The sequence below is a fragment of the Acanthopagrus latus genome, chromosome 19 (assembly GCF_904848185.1).
Source record: "Acanthopagrus latus isolate v.2019 chromosome 19, fAcaLat1.1, whole genome shotgun sequence".
In the NCBI taxonomy this organism is placed as follows: Eukaryota; Metazoa; Chordata; class Actinopteri; order Spariformes; family Sparidae; genus Acanthopagrus; species Acanthopagrus latus.
The window spans coordinates 24,172,167-24,188,155 of record NC_051057.1 but is presented as its reverse complement, the minus strand read 5'-3'; the positions used below and the strand labels follow the sequence as shown (position 1 = coordinate 24,188,155).

Below are 15,989 nucleotides of genomic sequence, written 5' to 3'. Positions count from 1 at the left end.
TCCTTACAGGTGTGTGTCCAGCTCTGCACAGGTTACGTTATGTGTGGTGTGGTGAGAGGTGTGAGTGCTCGGTCACGCAGCCTCTGTGACCGTCTGTGAGAACGATGACAGGAACATAATTAACATGAATCCTTGACGAGTTTTAATGTGCAGCGAGTCGACCGACTGACACTTCTGTCAAACAGAAACAAACTTTTAAAGTTCATCGTCTGCAGAGATCAGACAGGAAGTAAAGAGTGAGGGGAAGTGAAGCAGTGACGCACAACAGGTTTCCCTCATCATCATCATCATCATCATCACTGCTGCTTCTTCTTCTCCTGGTTTCATCACACACACACACACACACTGAGCGATGACTCACTGCAGGTATGGTCCACCTGTCTCTGTGATCTCTGCTGGCATCGATCAGCCGTCTTCACCTGTCAGCTCGCTCACATCTGCTCGTCTCTGTTTCTGCTCATTTGTGGAACTTTCCTTCTTCTCTTTCTCTCTTTTACTCTCCTATTGTGTCATTTCCTTCTTCTTCTTCTTCACTGTCTCTGTCTCCTCTGCGCCTCGTTAGCCCTCCGTCTCCTCCCCCTCTTCCTCTGCGACTCTCTCGCTCTCTCCATTCATCTTTCCTTCCTCCACCTCGTATCCACGCCGACGACGGAGCGAGCGCTTCCTCAGATCTCTGGAAGGTTGTGAATCATCGCTCCCCCGAGTGTGTCTGCGCGTTAACGTTTGACTTCTTCTCTCTCTGAAGAGTTCTGAGTGCTTTTACGTAACGCCAACACACACACACACACACACACACACACACACACACACATGCACACACACACACACACATGCACACACACACACACACACACACACACAAACACACACACACACACAGTAAGCCCAGGTGTTGGTTGTGTCTATAAGGAGTCGGAGGTTCAGGACTTAAAGGTTCAAAGCTTCATTGCTGATCTCCGGCTCAGAGGGTGATGACGTTTCACACACACACACACACACACACACACACACACACACACAGGTGCAGGTGTGTATTGAGCCTCTGTCTCTTTGAAGCCGTCAGATGGAGAAAGTTTAGTCAGTGTCGACTCGCGATCGATTGTCGTCCTTAAAACAAGTTCACCTGAACCTGAGATCTGTGACTTTGTTCGTGTCAGAACTTCAACAAAGAGACGAAATATTCATAAAAAAAAAAAAAACTGTTCTTCCCGGTGTAACGATCGGTGTTGGGCAGCAACGTTACGATGATGAGTTCTGTCAGGAAAAAAGTTTAACTTCACCCAAAAAAGTAAAATCCAGTCGTTATCTCGTAAAACCGAGTTGCAGCATTCTGCTAAACAACTGAATTTAATCATCAGAGGTTTCCATCAGCTCGTCTGTGTGATCACAGTCTGCAGGAGAGAACACATCACTAACTGATCTCAGACCAGATTTAACCCTGGACATGCTAACAGCTACAGTAAACTACATCTCACTGGCTGGAGAGCCTCTGTTGGACGAACCTCCAAAGTTTCGTGTCTTCTTAGCTTTCTTGCTAACGTTTCTCACCAGTAAGAATGTATTCAGTCGTTCAGTTCAGAGCTGCTAACTCAACGTCCTGCGTGCTTTCAATGATACTTGGCAGGTGATTGGACGAACCATCAGTCTGTTACGGGCTAACAGCCAATCAGATCAACATGAGGAGATCACATCCTCAGTGTTGTTCTTTGCTCTTCATTCAATTAAACAAACTCTCCAGTCTGGACAGACCAGCTGATTGGAGATTAATAGTACGTGATGTGAAAGATTCACTTTGAATAAAAATCTTTATTAACGAAATAGAAAATAAGCACCAGCAGGAAACAATCTCTCAGGATAATAATGTCAAATGTTCCTGATTAAGATTTTACACTTTGAAGCCCGTCGACACGGACAGACGCCAACATGACAACATAACGCTGTTAATGAACCTCTAAACTCACGCCGGCTCCGCCCACCATGACACAGCACTCAGGCGTCGTCCCGCGCTGTGGCATGGAGAGGCAGAGAACGAGTACGAGACAACAACCGAGCAGCTGCTTTTGATTTCCAGACGAAGCAGACGAGCTGTTTCCCACTCTCAGTTCAACAGAATGTGAAAAAGACACTCCTAACGATGCCAGAGGTTACAAAACATATTGTGAGAAGATCAGAAGAGAATAAAAGACAACAGAGGATGAAGAAACGAGCGGCGGTCTAAAATCGTCATGGCCCGATCTGACTGCAGGTGTGTGCTGAGTCCAAACATCTGCTCCCAGCTCCTAATCCTCCTCATCATCCCGGCTCAGCCCTCTGGGCGGACTCGCATACTTTCTTAAATAGTTTCACTTGCAGATGAAAAGGAAACGCACTGGCCGAGTTGCTCTCCGAGGCTTTGGAGGAGAAGTCGGAGCGCTGGGAGAGTTCGTTATGTGAAATGAAATCTGTCAGTTCTTTCACAAAGGTTGTCTCAAACCGTTTGCCCAAAGTAACAGTCCACAACTCTCCTCTCTGCTCAGCTCCTCGCAGCTGGAACATCTGATGACTCGATGCACACCAACATCTGACCGACCGGCATCGTGTGATCAAACTGCTTTTCAAACGCAGCTGATGTGAAGCGTCAGAGTCTCTCTGAGCCTTGTGTGACAGCAGCTCGTCATCTTCATCATGCTGGATAATTTGTGCCGCGTCTCTGTAGTCAGATTACCTTCCTGTAACTGTCTCCACACAAGCATCCCTCACAGCGTCCTCAAAGATATCAATTAATCTGTTTATATATGGATTCTGATAATCATTTCTCTGCAGCACCAAGACGTCAACACCAGCCGTGATTTCTCACAGGTTTCTAAAAGAAGTTGGATATTTAACTTTATTGTGTCGTGTTTAGTTTCCACATTCATTTTGTATCAAGATGTTAAAAGTGTCTTGTTATAGCCGCACGTTGTTGGATCTATAATTTAATAAATTATAACATGTTGTTTAAATTTTTCCCTGTTGTATCCAATGGTATTAATATTTTTCCAGGTATTTAGTGAAGTTAGAATTTTGGGTCCTATGACAACTCTGTGCTCCGTTATGACTTCACCTCTGACCTCCTGTGATGGCGGCTCGTCCTTCCATCGTGGATCTTGATGTGATCCTGATCCTGCCGTGGACGCGACCCGCTCCAGCTTCGACCTCGCCTTCCTGTGAAAACAGAGTCAGTCAATGTCTTGATTTCACTTAAGATAACATCCTGAGAGCGATCACAGGAACTGAATCCTGACCGTCAGGTTTAAATCTGATGAGTAACCAGCTGATCACATTATGTGTGATACAGTTTTCATCTCTGTGCCAGCATCATTCTGTTTTCCACACATGACCTCTGGACCTTTCCTCCTGACAAACCTCACAAGAACTTCACAGTTTTCACTCCGATAAATAATCTGGATGCTGTTTGTTGGTTCTGGCCGACACTTTGTGTAACACTGAATCCTGAATGTGATGCCAGGAAGAGCTGACGAACCAGCGAGACTCAGCACAGACCTGAGTCTGCTGCAGTCGTGAGTGTGTGTGTGTGTGTGTGTGTGTGTGTGTGTGTGTGTGTGTGTGTGTGTGTGTGTGATGCATCTTTTCTTTGGCTGGCCGACAGCTGGAGCTGACTGTGTGTGTGTTGACATGTGTGATATCTGAGCCCTGAGGCTGTATTAAGCGGTAAATCTGCTCTTATGTCAACAGCTGATGTCATCATGTTTGAGGTCGGTCTACCTGCTTTGTGGGGACCAGGTAACAGAAGTGATGACGGGGAACAGGACCGATGACATCACTTCAAATGTTCTTATTCACGTGTGAATTGTAATCTTTAATCTATATTACATTATTATTATATCTATTTTACATTTACATACATGGAAACTAAACATGGCAGAATCTCGTTAAATTTGTTTATTTATGTGTATTTAACATTTTCACATGTGAACTAATTTTTTTATTTAACATAAAATAACGTCAGTCATTTCACCACAAGAATAACAGATAATCTCCAACTTTGGGTTTGTCAAGTTCTGACTTTCAGCTCGTCAACTCTGATGGATGAAAAGTGAATTATTTTAAACACAAACAAAAGTAAAAACGGTGTGTGTGTGTGTGTGTGTGTGTGTGTGTGTGTGTGTGTGTGTGTGTGTGTGCAGACAAACCTTTGTGTCCATGTGTTATTGTCTCTGTGCAGACAGACTGACAGGTTGTTTGTGGAACCTGAGTCGACATCGTCGCCTCTAATTGTTGCTTTGCACAAACAGTCTTTGTTGGAAAATCCACATTTTGTCCACAGTTTGGTTTTTCTGTTTAATTTATCGTCCTATTTATACATCAGACTGTGATTGGAGAGCAAACATCCAAACGCTAAGAAAATATATATTCTACTGCAAAACAACTCCAACTCCTGACACACACACACACACACACACACACACACTCGTACTGTCTCTCTGGATGTCGTCTTGTAAGCGCTCTGTTTAATGACGGCATGCGCTGAATTATTCATCCACAGATGTAATTTGAGAAGTGTTTGCGTAATGTTATGTATTTTTGATGACTTTATCTCACACTGACTTTATATTACACAAATGAAATACTTTGCAATCATGACAAATCTGAATAAATACAGAGCGACTAAATAAACTTCGCATTAATATTAATGACGACGCTGTTTCGAGACAATCACAAATCAGGAGATGGAATAATTGCAGCAGTCGAAGTGACTTGTTGTCTTTCTGTCTGACAGCGGGATGAGATGATGATTACATTACTGAATATACATCTACAGCCAGCAGGAGGTTTGTCTCAGCGGGCTCATGTACCCTGCAGACGGGCCGGGAGCTGGTTCTGCTGGGGATGTTGGAGACGCATACAAAAACAGGGACGGGCTCAGAATACTGGGTCATGTGATCCTCCTAGTCTTTACACAAAGGTCCAGCTTATGGCCCTCCAGCTGTTGGTTACACAGAGGTGGTTTTCTTCTGAGAGAGAACGAGTCGGATCTGTCTTCAGGGTAAAATGGAGCGTGAGACTCTGGGCGGTTCTGGTGATCAGGGCGATGAGTCCAAAGGCAGAGCTGTTGATTCTGCCAGCAGGTCGATGTTCCAGCTTCATTTTGTCATCCGTCCGTCTGCTGGTGTGGTCAGCAGGTCAGATCTAACAGCCAGCTGCTGGTCAGGAGCTCCCACTGTCTGGGCTCAGAAAACAGAATTCAACTTTCTCTCCTAGTGTTTCCCCGTGGTGCAGATCTGTCTGACTGATCTCAGGTCTGTTTCTGACTGATCTCAGGTCTGTCTGACTGATCTCAGGTCTGTTTCTGACTGATCTCAGGTCTGTTTCTGACTGATCTCAGGTCTGTTTAGATCTAGTCTAGTGTAACTGTACAGGCAGCAGATTTGAGCTTCCCGTCAGACCACCTCTGGGACTCTGGAGGTTCATCAAGGATCCAAGACTGTGTTCAGAAATCAGAGAACACATCTCGGCTCGTAATCGTCACCAGGTTCTGATCATTTTATCACCAGTTTGTTCAAACAAACAAGAGAGCCGTTCAGATTCTCATCAGGAACTTTATCATTTGCTATCGCGTGTGACTGCGTAGGAAAATCTGATTGTTGCTGTTATTAAAACCCCCCTCACATAACACACACACACACACACACACACACACACACACACACACACACACACACACACACACAGATGCCTCAGCCTCAGTAAAAGTGTGATCACCAGTGTAGCGGCTGTGAGTGCGACCGTGTTCTGTTTGATCCGTACGGAGTCATCAAAGAACTGGATTAAAGCAGCGACCTTGTTGTGGTCAGAGGGAGCGCTGACACACACACACACACACACACACACACACACACACACACACAGCCTGGCACTGAGAACAAGAAGTATGAAGCGGAGTGGAGTGACGACACAGACGGACGTCTACAGACGACAGTAAAAAGAAACTGGAGATGATCTGTAAGTTCGGTCGGACCTGAGCGGGTCTCTGTGGAGAGTCGAGCTGTGTGTTCATGTAATAAATCCTCTGCGAGAGCTCGTAGCAGCATGTGCAGCAGGACGGGTTCATCTGCAGAGTCCCGAACACAAGACACAACACAGAATCTCACAGTGACGCGTCTCAGTTACGCAGGAAACAGACAATATTATAACTTATAAATAGATACAGTTCACTGATGAAACTGATGGACACGATGCTAACATCGTACGTCTACATGTTTCTGGGCTGAACTGGGCCTCGTGTCCCCTGCATACTGATGGTTCTGCCTGAATATGTGAAGTCTGACAGTCTGGTTGTGCCCTGAAGAACTCCAGAGGACGTCCCGCAGGAGAACCACCTCAACTCCTGTCGACACACAGAAGCAGTGGATGACTTCATGTTCAACTATCACAAGTCATTTTCTGGTCATGAATGTACATAAAACTGCAACATGTTGATGATACCGGACTGCTGAGTTGTCCAGTCGACGTACAAACATGAGACTCAACAGTCAACTGTGTTTTTCCAGACTCTCAGCTGATCGTCGGCTCCGATCTGACACATTATTCTGATTCAGTAAACAGTGTTTGATCGGCAATATTTGTCTCCAGAATGTCATAAAGTGTAAAGAACAAATACTTCAACTCTGTACTCGAGTAAAAGTGCTGTAACACAAACATACAGTAGGTCCAGGATGTGTTCAGCTAGCTTAGCTTAGCACAACGACAGGAAGCAGCCAGGAAACACATGTTGAAAGTAAAATCCTCCTGATGTCTCTTCATGTAGCCCACGTGCATTTCACTTTCTGTGTGTGTGTGTGTGTGTGTGTGTGTGTGTAGGTGTGTGTGTTTAGGTGTGAGTGTGTGTGAGTTTCTATCAGCTGTGTGTTTGATGAATAACCGCCCTGACAGCACTACCAGCCGGGCGCCTTTGAAGCGATCTGATCACAGATTGAATGGTTTAACACAGATGGTGAGAACACACACGAGTTCATGAGGTCACACACACACACACACACACACACACACACACACACACACACCTGGACTTACATCAATCTGCGACCACAACAAGGTGTCGGCTGCAGTCACTTTCTTTAATGACTCAGCAGAGATCAAACACGCATTTCCCACAACATCACACACACACACACGCACGCACACACACACACACACACACACACACACACACACACACCTGATCTGAGCTTTGATGACTCGACACACATCAGACACGAAACTGTGCTGAGAGTGGTGACATCACTTCCTGTCTGGCCTCAGCTCCAGCTCCTGTAGCTCAGCAGGATCTGAGGCTCAGGTCTCCTCCTGCTGCTAACGTCGTCTGGTACAGTTTTCATCTCTGACGACAGACGTCTGCTTCACTGTGTTTCCTGAGAACGTGACAAACACTGTGTGGAGCTCATCCAGACTTAATGATGCTGTTTAATATTTACAGCCGTCCTTTAAAACAAACGATGCTGCTGAAATGCTGAAATCAAGGATCAGAATCATGCAGATGACACAGTTTCTGTTCCTCTGTCATCCAGTGAAGATTCAACTCACCATCATCAGGCTCCAGACAGCAGCAGGGTCACGTACGTCTGTAGGCTAACCCTGATTCTGAAGGTTCTGATCATCCAGATAATCTCCACAGATGAGCACCTAATAAAACTCCTACAGGGTTTGAAATAAACTGCAGTAAACCTCTGAGCTTCTGTGCTTTGATTTTAGGACACTGATCACAAGCTTTTGTCCAAAGTGACTGACAGTAACATCAGGAGCAGTTCTGAGGTTCAGTGTTCTGCCCCAGGTGACTTCAACATGCAGTCCCAGGGAATTGAACCAGCGACCTTCTGATAACAGGACGCTGACTCGACCTCTGAGCCTCGGCCGCTCCAACGCTGTGGAACAATGTCAGCTTCTTCCACTTTATGATGCTGTTATCTTCTTAAAAATGATCAGTAATCCATTACTCACAGACAGTGATGGGAAAATAAGTTACTACTCTCAGATGAAAGTAAGACATTAGTTTATAGTCACACGCGCACACACACACACACACACACGCACACACAGACACACACAGACACACACACAGATCCAGACGAACAGTCACTGTGACAGTCAGGACTGTGGGAGATGAAAGGATGACGTCATCATTAAGGAGGACTTTTCCATGTTAATGATGACCATAAAAGGAGTTACCGCCCATCCAGGAAGTGTGTGCGTGAGTGAAAGAGAGAGAGCGTGTGTGTGTGTGTGTGTGTGTGTGTGTGTGTCAGGGCTGCCCCAGTGAGTGTGTTTTCTTTCCAACACCTGTAAAATCCTCCAGCAGTGATTAGTCAGCACTGAACGCCCAGCGAGCTGTTTTCCATGGCTCAGTGTGTGTGTGTGTGTGTGTGTGTGTGTGTGTGTGTGTGTGTGTGTGTGTGGCAGCAGTGGTTTCCACAGTACACACATACACACACACACACACACACACACACACACAGTGGCAGACCTACAGGAGATGATTCAGCAGATACTCCTGTTTGAGGTGGGCTGCTTCACCACAACACACACACACACACACACACACACACACACACACACACACACACACTCATTACTAATAACGCAGTAACATATTCAAATAAACGTCACACACCTACACATGAAACACACCTCTACACACACACACACACACACACACACACACACACACACACACACACACACACCTACCTGTCCAGTCTTGGTGACGCAAATTCAGATGTAAATAAAGCTGCTGTGGTGCATCTGGCTGCTGTCACACTGAAGCACACACACACACACACACACACACACACACACACACACACACACACACAGACACACACACACACACACAGACACACACACACACACACACAGATGGCAGCAGCAGGTTGCCAGTTTGAATCCCTGTGCACGCAGCTGATCTTCACCTGGACTCGGTCCACAGCCAAGTTTTCCAAACCTGCGTCATGAGAACGTGATGCTGAGCGTGTGGACCCGACGCAGATACAAGACAAAGAACACCAGAACATTAAAGGTTCATGTTCTGCTGAAGCCTTCAGAACCACTTCAGTCCCTAGAACCACCTAAAGAAAGAGATCTTAATTAGGAAGCGCTGTATTAACTAGAAAAATTGTATTTCCTGCGAAAATACAGTGTGAATGCTGAAGGCTGAAACGCTCTTGGAAATCTGCTGAATGTCCTGGCGAAATGTTGAAAAAGTCGAAAAGCCGGAAAAGTTGCAAAGTTAAAGGCCGAAAGAGCTTAAAAAGTTGAACATATTGATAGTTGAACAGTTCCATAGCTGCACAGGAAGAGGAATGGTTGAAGCAGTTGAAATTACAGAAAGATGAATATTTTAAGAAGATGAAGAGACAGGAAGGTTGAAGACGGCTGAAAGAGTTTAAAAAGTGTAACAATTTCATAGCTGAACATGAAGTTGAATGTTTGAAGGTGTTGAAAAGGCAGGAAGATGAATATCTGAAAAGTTTGAAAAGCTGTAGCTTAAGAGGGCTGAACGAGCTTAAGAATGTGAAAAAAGATTGAAAAGGCCAAAAAGTTGCAGAGTAAGAGGGAAGAACGAGCTTAAAAAGGTGAGAAAGGGTTGAAAAGGTGAGAGGATAAAGGAATAAAGAGCTTAAAATGGTTGCACACATGCTGGAGCAGGAGCAGAGCCAAAGATGAAAATGTCCCCATAAGGATGAATGGGAAAACGCCTGACAAACTCCTGCGATCTTTGAAAAAACTGTAGTGGTTATGGTCAAAATATTTATTTAATGAGTAACAGGAGACATTGTTAAACGAAGTGATGTTGTTTATATTTCTGGAAAGAATATTTTAAAAAGATCAAAAGGCAGAAAGTCCAATATCTGAAGAGGTTGAAAAGCTGTATCTTAAGAGGGTAGAACGAGCTTAAAAAGGTGAAAAAAGACTGGAAAGGCAGAAAGATTGTAGAGTAAGAGGGCAGAAGGAGCCTAAAAAGGTGGAAAAAAGGTTGAAGAGGTGAAAGGATAAAGGCATAAAGAGCTTAAAATGTTTGCACACATGCTGGAGCAGGAGCAGAGCCAAAGATGAAAATGTCGCCATAAGGATGAATGGGAAAACGCCTGACAAACTCCTGCGACTTTTGAAAAAAATGTAATGGTTATGGCCAAAATATTTATATATTATAAAGTTGGAATGGTGTCTCTAGCTCAAAGTATGAAGGACAGGAAGAGGTGCAAAGTCGATGACTTTGGAAGAGGATTTGAAGATTTTCCCATTTACTTCAGTGTTAAATTTTGTTTAGAAAAAGCCGAATTTCTAAAGAAGTTGAAAAGTTAAAAAGCAAAAAAGTACAAGGTTGGAATAGCTTAAAAAGTTGAACATTTTAATAGCTGAATGGCTTCTTTAGCTTAAAGTATGCAGAAGTTATAGCAGGATGAAATTTGAAAAATTCCCCATAAGGATGAATGGGAAAACGCCTCTCAAACGCCTCCGATTTGAAAGAAAACTGTAATGGTTGTAGCTGAAATATCTATATGGTGAGTGAGAGGAGGAGTTGCTGAACGCGGTCATGTTGTTTTTATTTCTGGAAAGTGAGAAATGAAGGCACAGAAGCGAGAGAGAGAAAAGGTACCGTCTGCTCTTCAGCAGAAATTTTGGCTCAAAATTAACATTGCGGCTTATGAAGGAACTGTTGGACTTCTTGTCACTCTCTGGCTTCTAAATCCAAAACCGTAAGCCCCACATCTGAAATGAGACCATCAGCTGAAAGCCCACAAGATTTCCTACATTTCTATGCATATATTGTCTATGTCAAGTAAAAGATGTGGGAACCAAATCGAGCTGAATAGAATTTTTCTCCCTTTTTTCCCAGCTGTTCTACACTCTGGGCTGCGGCAGTTGGTGCGCGCTCACTCTAGCTGACGCAATACACACCCATTATAAAATGAGAAGAGGAGCTAAAAATCCTTCAAACTCAAACTGCGATGATTTCAAAACCATACAAGATTTTAAAAAACTGAATACAGTGCAAATAGTTCAAGGCGTTGTGAGTATTTTAAAGTTTGAATGGTGTCTCTAGCTCAAGGTATGAGGGAGAAGAAGAGGTTGAAAGTCGAGGAGTTTTGAAGAGGATTTGAAGCTTTTCCCATTTGCGGCAATGTTAAATTTTTTTTAAACAAAGCTTAATATTTGAAAAAGTTGAAAGGTTGAAAAGTTGAAAAGCACAAGGTTGAAAGAGCTTAAAAAGCTGAACATTTTCATGTTTGAATGGTTTCTATAGCTGAAGGTATGCTGAAGTTATAGCAGAATGAAATTTGAAAAAATCCCCATAAGGATGAATGGGAAAAATTTAGCAGAAAAAGCTGAATATTAGCAAAAGTATAAAAGGTAGAAAAAAGAAAAATAGACGCCATCATGTCCCAAAAAAGCTGAACATTTTGATGGTTGAATGGTTTCTGTAGCACAAAGTTTGTAGAAGGAGAAGCGAGCCAAAAAACGTACGGAAGAATAATAATAAATTCCAGAAGAACAATAGTGTGAATGCTGACTCAGCATTCACACTAATTAGAACCACCTACAGAACCCCTCTGACGACCACTGAAAACACCATCTCCTCAAGCTCCAACCGCACCATCAACAGCTCCTTCACTAGAACCTTACAGGACATCAAGGACTTCCTCAGTGACCATCAGAACCACTGAAGTGGAAAAGAGAACAACTAGAAGAACCTCAGAGGACCCTGAAACTACATCTGAGACTACTAGACCATTATAACCCCCTGTTAGATCATTAGAACCCCCGTTAGATCATTAGAACCCCCGTTAGACCATTAGAACCCCCGTTAGACCATTAGAACCCCCTGTTAGACCATTAGAACCCCCGTTAGACCATTAGAACCCCCGTTAGACCATTAGAACCCCCGTTAGACCATTAGAACCCCCGTTAGACCATTAGAACCCCGTTAGACCATTAGAACCAGCTAAAGACAAAGGGCTTTCCAAATCACTACCAGTGCTCCATAATAACCCAAAGAACATCCACAGTGATAACTTAAACTTCTGAACACACCACAAGAACCACCAGAACCTTCTCAATGACCAGCAGAACCACCAATAGGACTCCTAGGAACTCATTTATGACCCAAACAACCACCAGGATGTACAGTCGGGCTGCGCAGTGTAATGTGCCCACATGGTTTCTGTACTCATTGGTCATGTTTTTTCCAGGAACCACCGACCGGTTTGCAGCTGTCAGCTGAAGCTGGAGGAACGGTTCTGTGCCGAGCGGAGCTGGACGGTTCAGCTGTGATCCTGCAGAGACCGAAACCACAACACAGAGAGGGAGAGCGTGAGCAGGAAGCTAATGACTCTAATCAAACATTCAAAACCAGAACCCACACAATCAGGACATGTTTCCAAAACCACACACACACACACACTGAGCAGCAGGAACATCAGGGAGAGTTTAACCACAGCGTTGTATATTCATCGCTGCCTCGTGGGAACTCGCTGCAGGTAACAGAGACAGCCTCACAGTTTCCAGAGTCGCCTTTTGTTCTCCCATAATGCACCACAGCATCTCACTACTACTGGACACTTTGATGCTCCACACTGACAGTGTGTTCACACCTGGAAGTCAGCCAGGAGCCAATCAGCTGATGTTTGGTTATAACTATATGATGATGAAGTAATTCACTAAAATAACGACAGCGAGCAACATGAATAAAATGAACCAGACGTTTGTTGTCTGAATTTTGAGTTTTCAGAGATTCAACATGTTTACAGTCACAAACTGAGTCCAGCTGTTCCAGGTGCTCAGACACACTCCTGAGAAGGAGGCTCGGATATGAGCTGGATCTGGTCCAGACGGAGCTGCTGGATCCGGCTCGGTTCTGAAGGTCTGCAGGCTGATTCGGTTTGATAACGGCCTGGTTGAGTTCTGGTTCTGTGGTGGTGAAACATCAGCTCCACAGAGATTAATGCTTCAGACGACGCTCAGCTCCGCTTTCACAGGTGAAACATTTACACCACAGCGCCGCAGCCCGGTTGTGTTGGTGCTGCTCGGTTCTCTGTGGATGTGTTGAAGTGTGGACCCGGCTGCTGTGTCGACGCACCCGGATGAGTGAAGGTTAAAGGAGAGCGGGCGGCTGGAAGCGGCGGGAGGTTCTGCGGACGCGGCGCGCAGCAGGGATTTCCAGGGATATGAGCACATTTTCTGCTTCATAACTGCGAGCGCTGCCGCAGCGGAAACGTCCCAATTGGATTTAAAACCTCAAACATTTTATGAGTCCACAAAGTCGCTCTCCATTTCACGCTCGGTGGAGGAGCTCAAAGTTTCTGTGTTTGCATGACGTCACGGGTTAGAGAGCGAGGAGCCCACTGAGCTCTCATCAGCACAGGAACCACACATGGCTGCTTTTAACTGGGCCCAGTGTTGGTGCTGCTGTTCAGGTTGAGCCTGTCATTAAATGTTTCCATGTTGGTAAGCTCTTTTGCTGTATATGAGGTCTAATAAAACACTGAAACACATCCAGCCAGAGGTTAGACAAGCAGCTTTTTACTGCAGCATCTGCGAAAGGTCTGAACACGGAGGTTAAAATAAGAAACTCTCCGCACGTAAAAACCCAACGAGACGACACATTTCACCTGAAAAGCAGCAGACGGGCCCTGTGAGGAGGATTCACAGGCAGCCCGCGGGCCAATGTACTGAAGATAACAACACCAAACACAAAGGAAAGTCTTCACACGGTCCGACGCTGATGTACAACTTGGTTCTTCTGATTGCAGTCTCTGTTGGACCAGGACTCTAGGTGCTTTTGACGGGTCACGGGTCATTACACGTGAAGAGTCCATCCTCAGAGGAGCAGGAAGGGTATCAGGACTCTTAACGACAATCTAACAAGTTTACTTTTAGACTTTTTACAGTGTACACATGGGAAACTGACTTGATGGAGATGCAAGAGAAAAGAGATTCATCCTCTGGAGATCATGAATGTCCTCAGGAGGTTCCAGACTCGGGTCCACACCCTGCAGGGTTTCACCTCCATCAATGCATCTGTGCGTGTCGCCACTAAATCTACGACACTCCGTACAGCAAACGGTGTGTGGACATGGTGCGTTCAAGTGCACCTCGTCACTCAAATGGCCACTTCTAATAATTAGACATTAGAATAATAATGTTTCCATCGATTTCTACATCAACATGACTATTAAAAAAAAACCTCATCAAGTTGTTGAAGCTCGTCCATATTCCTCTACAAGTGATCTATAACCCCTGACTGTAAATAAACTTCAGTTGTTCTGACCCAAACTGTTGGACTTGCTGGCGAGTCCACCGGATCTTAGAAGCTGAGTTCTTGCGAGTTATTATAGAATGAGGCACAGCAGAGAGTAAAGCACAGTTTTAGCTCCATCACAGCTTCCTGACAGTCTGTTATCAGTTACAGTACACTGGTAAAATGCCCATCGATGATGACATGAAATGAAGAGATCATTTCTGTCCAGCCGGGGTGTCCTCGGTTCATCGTGCTCCTCTTCCTCCCAAAACTCACCAGAAGTGTTCTGGTGGCTTTTACAGCGATGCATAATGTAACTGGGCAGCTCTAAAGGCCTCTCTGCCCCATACAGCTTCATTTAAACATGCTTCCACCGACGTCAGAAGAAGCTGTAATGCATTATGTAGATTGAATGACTTTTATGTGCGTATACCTCATTCCTCATCAGGCAGAACTGGTCTGAGAGCAGCTGGAGAGCGTTTACAGCAGAGTGCAGGCGACAAGACGGGATGAAGACACGAGTCTTCTCCTTCCACCAGACGACGGCGGCTGAAATCTTCCTAGAGAGAGGAAGGTGAGCAGAACATGTACAGACACCTCCGGTCCACCCCGATGCACAACATGACACCAACACACACAGACTAACTTCAAAACATGAAACTCAGGTGTCTACGTAGAGATGACAGTGACTCTCAGGTGTCTACGTAGAGATGACAGTGACTCTCAGGTGTCTACGTAGAGATGACAGTGACTCTCAGGTGTCTACGTAGAGATGACAGTGACTCTCAGGTGTCTACGTAGAGATGACAGTGACTCTCAGGTGTCCTCGTGCAGGTGATAATGACCCCCTGGTCTCCATAGAGACAATGAAGGCCTCTCAGGTGTCCATACTGAGATGATTTATCAGCCTGATGAGCTGCTTGTTGACTTTCCCCTCGCTGGCTGTCTCTCTGGCTGCATGATGGTCGTGGATGTTGGAAGAGAAATCAGGTCAGGGCGTCTTTGCAAAATTAAAAACCATAATCCAAGAAAATCTGAGGAAATATTTATGCTTCGTATCACATATCAAACGAGGGAGCGAGAGATTCCAGCGGACCGTTTCTTCATGGCTGCAGTTCATCTCAGTTCATGGTGTGAACTCATGTGTCGCCCTGTTAGTGCCGCACCTTCAGGCTGCAGTATAGGAAGAAAAACACGCTTTCATATTTAAATTCAGCCTACAGCGAGTCACTTAAAGCTGCTTTCCACATCAGATCCTTCTCCTCCATCTGACGCTCCTCTTTCTTTCCATCTTTTCTCTTTTCAACACCTCTCCCCGTCTCCTCCTCTCGTACATTTATTTTCTCCTCTCTCTCCCTCTAACCAGTCATTTTGTATGTAGGTCGAATCACCGTGTTAAATGTAAATGTCCCTCATGCATAGCAGAGCAGGGCCCCTCAGAAATACAGGGACTGAATGAGAAATGAAATGAAACACCTCCAGCCACTTCAAATGAGTGTGTGTGTGTGTGTGTGTGTGTGTGTGTGTGTGTGTGTGTCCTGATGCGACCCCGCGGAGGCTGCAGCCGCCTGTGAAGTCGATGTGAACTCGTTGAAGCGGTTCGCCGGCTTTAATGAAGGAGTGCGGGGGCGACCCGGCGGGCCGGGGGGGGGGGGACGGGCGGGGTCACATCTGCTCGGGTCACACAGGTACGCCTCGGCACAGGTGTCACCGC

At 45.3% G+C, this 15,989-nt stretch overlaps 1 protein-coding gene across 1 annotated transcript in view; it reads right to left on the bottom strand.

The window, feature by feature from the left end:
• inhbaa (inhibin subunit beta Aa) overlaps nt 1-15,775 on the bottom strand; it is a 37,890-nt gene extending 22,115 nt beyond the window's left edge. Inside the window, exons 1-7 of the mRNA XM_037078895.1 lie at nt 14,709-15,775; nt 12,239-12,311; nt 8,725-8,977; nt 7,564-7,947; nt 7,199-7,391; nt 5,999-6,367; nt 3,083-3,183 (exon numbers count right to left, since the gene is read on the bottom strand). The gene's annotated coding sequence lies outside the window, so the exon portion shown is untranslated. The remainder of the gene's footprint in view (nt 1-3,082; nt 3,184-5,998; nt 6,368-7,198; nt 7,392-7,563; nt 7,948-8,724; nt 8,978-12,238; nt 12,312-14,708) is intronic.
• Between the last annotated feature and the right edge of the window lie 214 nt (nt 15,776-15,989).